The sequence below is a fragment of the Balaenoptera physalus genome (genome assembly GCF_965194825.1).
Source record: "Balaenoptera physalus genome assembly, chromosome: 18".
NCBI classification, from domain to species: domain Eukaryota; kingdom Metazoa; phylum Chordata; class Mammalia; order Artiodactyla; family Balaenopteridae; genus Balaenoptera; species Balaenoptera physalus.
Window position 1 is genome coordinate 73,603,295 of NC_138899.1, and position 12,594 is coordinate 73,615,888.

Consider the following 12,594-nt stretch of genomic DNA (forward strand, 5'->3'; position numbering starts at 1 on the left):
CCCACTTGATCATGGTGTGTGATCCTTTTAATGTGCTGTTGGATTCTGTTTGCTAGTATCTTGTTGAGGATTTTCCATCTGTGTTCATCAGAGATATTGGCCTGTAGTTTTCTTTTTTTGTGACATCTTTGTCTTGTTTTAGTATCAGGGTTATGGTGGCCTTGTAGAATGAGTTTGGGATTGTTCCTCCCTCTGCTGTATTTTGGAAGAGTTTGAGAAGGATAGGTGTTAGCTCTTCTCTAAATGTTTGATAGAATTCGCCTGTGAAGCCATCTGGTCCTGGGCTTTTGTTTGTTGGAAGTTTTTTAATCACAGTTTCAATTTCATTGCTTGTGATTGGTCTGTTTATATTTTCTATTTCTTCCTGGTGCAGTGTCGTAAGGTTGTGCTTTTCTAAGAATTTGTCCATTTCTTCCAGGTTGTCCATTTTATTGGCATATAGTTGCTTGTAGTAATCTCTCATGATCCTTTGTATTTCTGCAGTGTCAGTTGTTACTTCTCCTTTTTCCTTTCTAATTCTGTTGATTTGAGTGTTCTCCCTTTTTTCTTGATGAGTCTGGCTAATGGTTTATCAATTTTGTTTATCTTCTCAAAGAACGAGCTTTTAGTTTTATTGCAATTGTTTCCTTCATTTCTTTTTCATTTATTTCTGATGTGATCTTTATGATTGCTTTCCTTCTGCTAACTTTGGGGTTTTTTTGTTCTTCTTTCTCTAATTGCTTTAGGTGTGAGGTTAGGTTGTTTATTTGAGATTTTTCTTGTTTCTTGAGGTAGGATTGTATTGCTGTAAACTTCCATCTTAGAACTGCTTTTGCTGCGTCCCATAGGTTTGGGGTCATCGTGTTTTCTTTGTCATTTATTTCTAGGTATTTTTTGATTTCCTCTGTGATTTCTTCAGTGATCTCTTGGTTATTTAGTAGTGTATTGTTTAGCCTCCATGTATTTGTATTTTTTTTACAGTTTTTTTCCTGTAGTTGGTATCTAGTCTCATAGTGTTGTGGTTAGAAAAGATACTTGATACGATTTCAATTTACTTAAATTTACCAAGACTTGATTTGTGATGCAAGATATGATCTATCCTGGAGAATGTTCCATGAGCACTTGAGAAGAAAGTGGATTCTGTTGTTTTTGGATGGAATGTCCTATAAATATCAATTAAGTCCATCTTGTTTAATGTGTCATTTAAAGCTTGTGTTTCCTTATTTATTTTCATTTTGGATGATCTGTCTTTTGGTGAAAGTGTGGTGTTGAAGTCCCCTACTATTATTGTTACTGTCAATTTCCCCTTTTATAGCTGTTAGCATTTGCCTTATGTATTGAGGTGCTCCTATGTTGGGTGCATAAATATTTACAATTGTTATATCTTCTTCTTGGTTCGATCCCTTGATCATTATGTAGTGTACTTCTTTGTCTCTTGTAATAGTCTTTATTTTAACATCTGTTTTGTCTGATATGAGAATTGCTACTCCAGCTTTCTTTTGATTTCCATTTGCATGAAATATCTTTTTCCATCCCCTCACTTTCAGTCTGTGTGTGTCCCTAGGTCTGAAGTGGGTCTCTTGTAGACAGCATATATATGGGTCTTGTTTTTGTATCCATTCAGCCAGTCTATGTCTTTTGGTTTGAGCATTTAATCCATTTACATTTAAGGTAATTATTGATATGTATGTTCCTATTACCATTTTCTTAAATGTTTTGGGTTTATTATTGTAGGTCTTTTCCTTCTCTTGTGTTTCCTGCCTAGAGAAGTTCCTTTAGCATTTGCTGTAAAGCTGGTTTGGTGGTGCTGAATTCTCTTAGCTTTTGCTTGTCTGTAAAGGTTTTTTTTTTTTTAAACATCTTTTTTGGAGTATAATTGCCTTACAATGGTGTGTTAGTTTCTGCCTTATAACAAAGTGAATCAGTTGTACATATACATATGTTCCCATATCTCTTCCCTCTTGCGTCTCCCTTCCTCCTACCCTCCCTATCCCACCCCTCTAGGTGGTCACAAAGCACCAAGCTGATCTCCCTGTGCTATGTGACTGCTTCCCACTAGCTATCTATTTTATTTTTGGTAGTGTATATATATGTCCATGAGATCCTTGCTTTGTAGAGTAATCTTGGTTGTAGATTTTTCTCTTTCATCACTTTAAATATGTCCTGCCACTCCCTTCTGGCTTGCAGAGTTTCTGCTGAAAGATCAGCTGTTAACCTTATGGGGATTCCCTTGTATGTTATTTGTTGCTTTTCCCTTTCTGCTTTTAATATTTTTTCTTTGTATTTAATTTTTGATAGTTTGATTAATATGTGTCTTGGCGTGTTTCTCCTTGGATTTATCCTGTATGGGACTCTCTGTGCTTCCTGGACTTGATTGACTGTTTCCTTTCCCATATTTGGGAAGTTTTCAACTAAAATCTCTTCAAATATTTTTTCAGACCCTTTCTTCTTCTGGGACCCCTATAATTCGAATGTTGGTGTGTTTAATGTTGTCCTAGAGGTCTCTGAGACTGTTCTCAATTCTTTTGTTTCTTCTTTTCTTATTCTGCTCCCTACCAGTTATTTCCACTATTTTATCTTCCAGGTCACTTATCCGTTCTTCTGCCTCAGTTTTTCTGCTATTGATTCCTTCTAGAGTACTTTTAATTTCATTTATTGTGTTGTTCATCACTATTTGTTTGCTCTTTAGGTCTTCTAGATCCTTGTTAAATGTTTCTTGTATTTTTTCCATTGTGTTTCCAAGATTTTGGATCATCTTTACTATCATTACTCTGAATTCTTTTTCAGTTAGGTTGCCTATTTTGTTTTCGTTTATTTGGTCTTGTAGGTTTTTACCTTGCTCCTTTGTAACATATTTTTTGTCGTTTCATTTTTTTTGTTTTTTGATGGGTGGTGCTGTATTCCTGTCTTACTGGTTGTTTGGCCTGAGACGTCCAGCACTGGAGTTTGCAGGCAGTTGGATAGAGCCAGGTCTTGATGCTGAGATGAGGACCTCTGCGAGGCCTTACTCCGATTAATATTCCCCAGGGTCTGAGGTTCTCTGTTAGTCCAGCGGACTAGTCAGTTGGACTCAGAGCTACCACCACAGGAGCTCGGGCCTGACCGCCAGCCTGGGAACCAAGATCCTGCAGGCTTCTTGGCACGGGAAAAAAATAAAGAAAGATAGAGAGAAAGAAAGGAGCAGTACAATATCAAAGAATAAAAAACAGAATAAAATTAGAAAGATAAATAATATATTAGGAAAAATAAAAGTATAATTGAAACAACTGCAGCAAGATAAAACCACAACAGAAAAAAGAGAAAGAAAAGAAAGAAAAGGGGGAGGGGGGAAACAAGCCTAAAGGACAGAACAATAACAAAGTATAAAGCATGAAATAAAATTAGAAAAAAAAAGGTTTACTAGGAAAAGTAAAAATATGAAAGAATCAACAGCAGTGAATCAACAAGGTAAAAACAGAGCCCCAATCTAAAAGAGGAAAAAAGAAGAAAAAAACCTTGGCTATGTGGGTGGGATTTAGGCGGGGGTGTGGAACTTAGATAGGGGTGGGGTTTTGGGTGGGGTGGGACCTGGGGGGGTGACGTTCAAGTGTGGGGCGGGGCCTCTGCTTAGGACCTTTGCAGAAGGGGAGCGGTAGCAGGTGTAAAGGAGGGTCTCTGGAGTGTGGAGTTCCAGAGTTTGGAGGTAGGGCCCTGAGGTGGGGGTGGGGGGTGGGGGTGGGGTTTAGGCCCAGTGCGTTGGAGGGGGTCTCAAAGGGGGTCTCCGAGTGTAGAGATGGGGCCCTGGCTGGGGGTGCAGGGGCGAGGCTTGGGCTCTGCGCTGCAGGAGGGAGGCTCCGCGGGCAGAGGATTAGGCCCAGGAGCCCAGCAGGCTCCCCAGTGCCTGAGTGGACAGGGAAAGCACTGGCCGTTCCCTTATGTTCTTTCATGCCCCCCCACCCCCCCCCACACTGTGTCCCCCAGAGTCTCGCATGTTGCTGCTGGGCCCCTAACCGTGGGTGGGTCCCGCTGGGTGTAGGAACTCCTCCCCTCCCCCAGCTGCCCCCAGGGATGCCGTTTCCGGAGGTCTGGCCTTTACTTTTGCTCCCTCCCTCCCTCTCCGTCAGGACCCGCGTGGCTGGAGGGGGCCTCGGTGGGCAGAGGGTCAGGCCCGGGATCTCAGCAGGTTCCTGGGGGCCCATGTGGGCAGGGGAAACCTGGCCACGCTCCCTTTTGATCCTCTGCCCTCCCAATGGTTCCCCAATTTCCCCCTTCGGGTGTGGGATCCCTTCCCCTCCCCCAGCCACCCCTCAGGGGCGCCAGTCCCATCCTGCCTCCACTTCTCCTCCCCCTTCGCTCCCCCCATGCCCCACATCCTACCTGGTCACTGGGGGTTCCTCCCGTCCCCTTAGGTGTCCGTGGTCCCCCACCTGTGCCTGGTAGGTGCCCTGGTTGTGAGAAGACACGAATTCCACATCCTCCTAAGATGTATAAATTTTGATTCCTATTTCTGATTATTTTTTATTGCATATTCTTTGATAACCTAAACCCACAGCAACTCATTACTTTATCTCAGATGTCTTTGATTATTAGTGAAACTGAACATGCTTTGTGCTTATTGGTCATTTGCTTTTCTCCTTCTATGAATTGTCCTTGAAACGTCCTCTGTGCATTTTTCCTTATATATTAAGTAGCATTTGCTTATAACATTTGAAGCAAATATTTTTCCAGTATCTTGTTTGACTTTTAAACTTAGGTTTACGTGTGCATACAACATATTTATATATGTTCAAGAAGTCAAATCAAGTTTTTTGTTTGGATTTTTTCAATGATTTTATACTTGGGAAGTTCTCCAGTTTGAGATCAGATTAAAAAATTAATGTATATTGTACTTTTTAACTGTATTTTTGTTATAGTTTAGTATTTTATGTGTATCTGTTTGATCCAGGTGGAACTTAATGTATGTTATATAAAGCTTGAATATTTTTCCCCAGAGGAAATCGTTTATATAATTCATCCCCCTCTGGGTGATATATGATACTTGGCTTATTATTACGTTAAGTTATTTAACCTATTATATATAGCAAGGTTTGTTTTTGGATTTTCTGGATTTAACTTCTGCCCAGTAGATCTATGTCTTTTCTTATATCAGAGGTAGACAACTTTAATGTTGTAATATATCAGTTTGGATGGTATTCAGCTGTAATAGAAATCCCTACTAGGGAAGGCATTATTTTGTTCACTCAGTAAGAAGTCAAGGGATCGGTAGCCCAGGGAGGATTCAGCTGCTCGTGATACTACCAGAAATTCAGAATTCTTCTCTCTTCTTGCTTCGTCAAATGTAATGACTTCTGCATCTCCAGCCACTACACGCTCATTTGCATGAAGAAGGAAAGACAGGAAGAGGCAATATCTATGCTACAGGGTCACTTTACTGCAAGAGAGTCCAAGAAACTATAAGAGGGTTTTATGGTTTTTATTTTTGTTTGTTTGCTTGTTTTGTTTTTATAGCCTCTTTAAGTTAGAAGACAAGACAAAAGGAATTGAAATCAGCGTTGAGTGAGCCACCATATAGCATATGTCACATGTAGCTTTACACTGTTTGATATCTTTTAGGAAAACCATCCCCTTACTCCTTCAAAATTTCATAGCTTTTCTTTGTTTATTCTTTGCAATGGACTTTGGAATTCAGATATCAGATTTTGTTAGGTTTGTGATGAGAATTCCTCACTTGAGAATATGGTATATCTTTATATCTTCTTAAATATCTTCCAGTAACATTAAGGCCCATGCAGTTCTCATTAAGTTAGTCTCAGAAATTTAGTGTTTTGGGGTTGCTTTGCGGGAATTTTTCATGTGGCTTCTAATTAGTTGCTAATGGATTATCTACTGAGTTGAGGTTACCTATCTTGTATGCAGGTGTACAACTGTACCCTTATTAGATATAATACTTTTTCCTAGATTTTATATTGCATATCTTTTCCAGATTTGCTGTATAGAATGTTTTGCTTAACATTATTTTTGGCATACATTTGGAACATGGACATCTTGCTTGTAAGTTTATTATCATTAAGCATAAATTTTATTAAGAAAGTTATTGAACCAGAATACAAGCTTGAAGAGAAAAATATTGTGTTGGTTAATTTCATGTGCCAACTTGACTGGGTTATGAGATACCCAGGAATTGCTCAGACATTATTCTGGATATGTCTGTGAGGGTGTTTCTGGATAAAATTAACATTTGAATCAGCACACTGAGTAAAGCAAACTGCCTTCCCCAGTTGGATGGGCCTCATCCAGTCCATTGAAAGCCTGGATAGAACAAACAGGATGAATAAGAGAGAATTTGCTCTCTCTGCTTTACCATCTTTGTGCCGAGACATTGGTCATCTCTTTCCTTTTAGACTCTGACTGGAGTTTACACTATTGGTCCTGGTTCTCAGGCCGTTAGACTCAGACTGGAGCTACACCATCAACTCTCCTGGGTCTCCAGCTGACCAGTTGCAGATCCTGGGACTTCTCACCCTCCATAATTGTTTGAGTCAATTCCTACTGTGTTTCTGTACACTAACAATGAATTATCCAAAAGAGAAATTAAGAAAGCAGTCCTATTTACAATAACATCAAAAACAGTAAAATACTTAGGGATAAATTTAATGAAGGTAGTGAAAGACCTGTATGGTGAAAACTATAAGACATTGATAAAAGTGATTGAGAAAGATACAAATAAATGTGTTCTTAAATTAGAAGAATTAATATTGTGAAAATGTCCATAATACCCGAGGGGTCTATAGAGTCAGTGCAACCCCTATCAAAATTCCAATGGTGTTTTTCACAGAAATAGAAAAAAACTATCCTAAAATTTGTACAAAACTGCAAAAAACCGCAAATAGCCAAAGTAATCATGAGAAGGAAGAACAAAGCTGGAAGCCACACTCCTGATTTCAAACTATGTTACAAAGCCATAGTAATAAAACAGTATTGTACTGGCATAAAAACAGGCACATAGACCAGTGGAACAGAGTAGCATTCAAACATAAACCCACACGTATACAGTCAACTAATTTTTCACCACAGTGCCGAGGCAAGAACACACAGTGGGGAAAGGATAGTTTCTTCAATAAATGGTGTTGATAAACTGGATCTCCACATTGCAAAACAATGAGACTGGACCCCTATCTTTCACTGCTCACAAAAATTAACTCAAAATGGATTAAAGACTCAAATGTAAGACTTGAAAAACTATAATAAAATATAGGGAAAAAGATCGTTGACATTGGTCTTGACAATGATTTCTTGGATAAGACACCAAAAGCACAGTCAAGAAAACTAAAATAAACAAATGAAACTATATCAGACTGAAGAGCTTCTGCACAGCAAAGGACACAATTGATAAACTGAAAAGGCAGCTTACCAAATGGGAGAAAATATTCACAAACCATATATGTGATAAGGGGTTAGTATCCAAAATATATGAAGAACTCATACAACTCAATGGCAAAAAAGCGAATAATCCAATTTAAAAATGAGCTAAGGACCTCAATAGATATTTTCACAAAAAGACATACAAATGGCCAATAGGTATAGGTAAAGATGCTCTATCACTAATCATCTGGGAAATGCAAATCAAAAACCACAGTGAGATAGGAGATATCAGTTCACACCTGTTAGAATCGCTGTTATCAAAAGACAAGAGGTAACAAATGTTGGCGACGATGTGGAGAAGAGAGTACCCTTAGACACTGTTGGTGGGAGTGTACAGCCACCATGGAAAGCAGTATGGTGGTTGCTCAAAAAATTAAAAATTGAACTACCATGTGATCCAGCAGTCCCACTCCTGGGTATATATTTTAAGAACTTGAAATCAGTATCTGGAAGAGATATCTGCACGTCCATGTTTATTGGAGCATTATTCCTATCCGGCAGCCGTGGAGCACATGCTATGGCCTGCTGGGCAGGGAGCCAAGCCAGCAGCCTTGCCCAGCTGCCGAACACATCCCCTGGCCCTGATACCCAGGGAGCCTGAACAGTGGCCCTGAGCAGCCTCAGAGCCCAACCGATGATGTCACCTAGCTGCAGAGTCCAGCCTACAATCCCACTTGGCAGTGGAGGCCAGCATGTGGCCTTGCCAGATTGCTCAACAGAGCCTGCAGGAGCACAGCCAGTGACCTTACCCAATCGCAGAGCATAGCCAGTGGCCACATCTGACCAAAGAGGCTGAACAGAGATTCTGCCCAACAGCAGAGAACACTCTCCAGCTCCACCCCACTGTGGGGTATAGCTGGAGGCCCTCCCCAACCAGGGACATGACCAACAGTTTCACCCGACAGCAGAGCGCAGCCAGTTGCCTACCACGTGGCCTCACCCAGCCTGTGGCCCCACCTGCTTTGGGGCACAGCTTGGAGCCCCACCTGGTGCAGAGCATAATATACTGAGGTCCCAACCGACCAGGAGCACTTATGGAGCAGAGCCCACAGCCCTGTCCAATCTTGGAATCCAACCAGTGGCACCAGCCTACCAGGGAACACAGCCTGTGACCCTGCCTGACCAGAGATGATTGCAGAGCCCAGCTGGTGACCCCACCTGACTGCGGAACACAGCCAGCAGCACCACCCTCCCCATCTCAAAGCGGTTTAAAGGCTTAAATGTGTAAGACCTGAAACTGTAAAACTTCTAGAAGAAAACACAAGTAAACAGCTTTGACATTCATCTTGGCGATGCTTTTTTGGCTATGATAGGAAACAAAAGCAAAAGTAAACAAGTGGGACTACATCAAACTAAAAGACTTCTGCACAGCAAAGGAAATCATCAACAAAATGAAAAGGTAACCCTTTGGAATGGGGGAAAATGTTCGCAAATCATATATCTGGTAAGGGCTTAATATCCAAAATATATGAGGACCTGATACAACTTAATAGCAAACAAACAAACAAACAAAAAAACCCCACAATCTATTTTAAAATGGGCAGAGGAACTGAATAGACATTTTTCCAAAGAAGACATATAAATGACAAACAGGTACATAAAAAGGTGTTTGACGTCTTCTAATCATTAGGGAAATGCAAATCAAAAACACAATGAAGTATCACTCCACTCCTGTTAGAATGACTATTATCAAAAAGACAAGAGATAACAAGTGTTGGTGAGGATGTGGAGAAAAGGGAACCCTGTTCTCTGTTGGTGAGAATATAAATTGTTGCAGCCAATATGGAATTCAGAATGGAAGTTTCTCAAAAAAATTAAAAATAGGACTGCCATATATCCAGCCATCCCACCTCTGTGTATGTATCTAAAGGAAATGAAATCACTGTCTCTAAGAGAGTGATTTCAATGAAGCATTATTTACAATAGCCAAGACATGGAGACCACCTAAGTGTAGACAGATGAATACATAAAGAAAATATGATACACATACATAATACTCACACTCGCAATGGAATACTATTCAGTCACAGAAAAGAAGGAAACCCTGCCATTTGCTACAAAATGGGTAAACTTTATGTTAAGTGAAATAAACCAGACAGAAAGTCTGCATGACTTCACTTAAATGGGGACCTAAACACTGAACTCATAGAAACAGAATAGATGGGTGGTTGCTCAGGTGGGTACAGGTGGGCGACATGGGCAATGGATCAAAGGCTATAAACTTCTAGTTGTAAGTTCTGGGCATGTGATTTATAGCAAGTCAAGTATAGTTAACAATACTATATCAGAGTAACTATTAAAACTTGTCACCACACATGAAAGAATGGTAACTGTGTGAGATGGTGGATGTTTTAACTAATCTTATTGTGGTGATAATTTTGCAATATATACATATATCAGATCATCACTTTGTATGCCAGAAACTTACACAATGATATCTGTTAATTACCTCAATAAAGCTGGGGGGGATGACTGAATAAAACAATTGCCTTACCTATTTCTATATCTTCAGCTAAGTTCAGGTTTCCCTGCTAATATTGATAGTTTTCCATGACTTCTATTTTTCATTCTCAAGATCTTTAAATTGTTCTTTAAATTTGTGTTTTCTACCATGGAACATCTGATGACAGTGTTCTGTGGTCCTCAGTGTAAACTTTAGTCACAGTCTTGTTCTGTTGGGAGCTTTGGGTGTTGCTCCATTGCCTTCTAGCATTTGTTGTTTTTGAGGAGCGCTCTGAGAGCTACTTGATTTGTTTCTCTTTGTGGATGACCTGGACATGTTCTCCTGGCTGCTTCTAGGATCTTCCTATGATCTTTGAACATTCTACCAGAATGTCTTTTTATCATTGTTTTTCTCATAAAAATGTACAGTCTCAATTTTTAGGTTAAGATTTTATTTATTTAGATCTGTAAAGCATGTTTCTGTTTGATCAATGTTTGTATGTTTTGTACTTCTCTTTGAAATTCCTCTAATCTGTAGTTTAGATATCGGAAATTGAGCCTCCTTTTATGTCTCTTTATATTTTTCACTTTATTTCTGGGAGAATGCTTTCTCCTTCAGAAGTTTAATATTTTCATCATTAAATCTATTATTCATGTACTAAATCAGTTTTTAATTTGTTAATTGTGTTTTCCCTGATCTTTCAAACTGTGGATTGTATCAATACTTTAATTATGACTGTTTCAACTTCATTGATGAAAATCCTCTCAAATCATGTTGAAAAATATAAATATAACTCAAATGTTTTCTGAGATTTTTTCACCTTCCTTTTGTTAAATATATTTCAAAAAAAGATAGACTTTGTAATTCTTTTGTACTATAACATCTCTTTACTAACACCATGATTTTTCTATTCTTTTTTTTAAGGAGAGGTGATTGCTTGTTTGGTATTGTGTATCAGCTAGCTGTAGCTGCCTGACAAACCTCACCAAACTCTTGACTTAAAACAATAGCCATAGTTCATAATTCTGTGGGACAACAATTTAGGCTGAACTCGAACAGTTTTTCTCGTTCCTGTTAGTCTCCCTCATGCATCTGCAGGCAACTTCATGTCAGCTTAGTGGCTTTGATTCTGGAAGCTGACTGACTGTTAGATAGGGTACTTCTGCTATCCTCAAATTACTCCATCTTTTCCACCAAGTTAGGCTGAGCTTGTTCTTATGGTAGGATAAGGGGTCCAAGAGAGCAAGTAGAAACAGGATAGTACCTTTTCAAATCTCTACTTGTATCAAGTTTCCTACTGTTTCATTAATCAAAGCAAATCACATGCCTACGTTCAACATTAGAGTGGGAAGGGACTACAGTTTTAGAACAAGAGTTTATGTATATTGGAGACCATCAATATAATCAGCATGCTAAATACTGGATCATATTGATGTAGTAATTGAGCTAAATTCAGTAAGAAATTAATAGGGATACCCATCCAGGTCTTCATAGAAGAAACTTGAGGCCTAACCAGTTCCTGTGGGTGGTGAGAAAGGAGGTATAAATAGCAATAGTAGAGATATTTTATTTTATTCCTGTCCTACCTACCCATGACTCGGTCTTCCTGATTATCTGCACAATGTGGTTTCCACACTTGAATTGAACTATGATGTCCCTAGAGCTGCAAGGTAAATGGTAAATCCACAGTCTGTTCTTACCAGTTATTTCTAGTAGTAACCAAGCAATAGTGGAGGCTTACCAGTACTCCCACCCACCCTGTGCAAAGCTGTTTTCTAGGAGAAGAGGATGGTGTATAAGGTCTTTATAACCTATATGTTGTCCTATCCAAATTATATATTAGGATAGAAATTCCATGAAGTTTGTGATATGTCAGTGATGATATCTCTGATTTTCATCTCTAATTCAGGCTTTTCCAGATTTGTCTGTTCCACTGTATTTGTTGCTGCTGTTGTTGTTGAGGTGTAATTTACATTCAACACATAGATCTTTAGAGTTCTGTTCAATGAGTTTTAAGAAATGTTCATGCTCATGTAAGTCCATCCAAAATCAAGGTACAGAATTTTTCCATCATCCAAGAAAATTGCTTTGTGCCTCCTTCCATGTAATCTTCCTCATGCCAAGGCAAAAATTTTTTTACTTATATCACCAGAAATTGTTTTACCTCTTCTTAAAAGTCATACAGATGGAATCAGCCTTATGTCACTCAACATAATGCTTTTGAGGTTTATAATGTCACTGCATGTGTCATTAGTTTGTTCCTCTTTCTGGCTGAGTAGTATTCCAGTGCTTGAATAAACCACAGTTTGTTTATTCATTCTCATATTGATGGCATTTGATTTGTTACCAGTTTAGGGCCATTATGAATAAGGCTGCAATAAATATTTCCACTTTAGCTTACTTGCTTCTGTTGAATTTCTGAGTAACAACTGCCTATAATTCAACTCTGGAGGATTCCTTCGGTCTTAAAACAAATTGTAATAAAAGTTTTCAAAATGCCTTAGCATTGACCTTAATTTTAAAACACTGCTACTATCAATTTTAAAAGTAGTATTTAGTGATTATTAAAAGTAGAAAATGTATTTATATAAAAAGTATTATTTACTCATTATCAATGAAAATCTGAAGGGAGATCTCTATGGCATAATATCTATCTCTATCCTTGATTTTGTCAGGGCTAGGATCTCTCCCCAGTTCAACATTTTAGGAATTAAAAAAAAAAAAAACACTCCTATTTATCATCTCTATAGATGATATGAAGTTCTAGATAA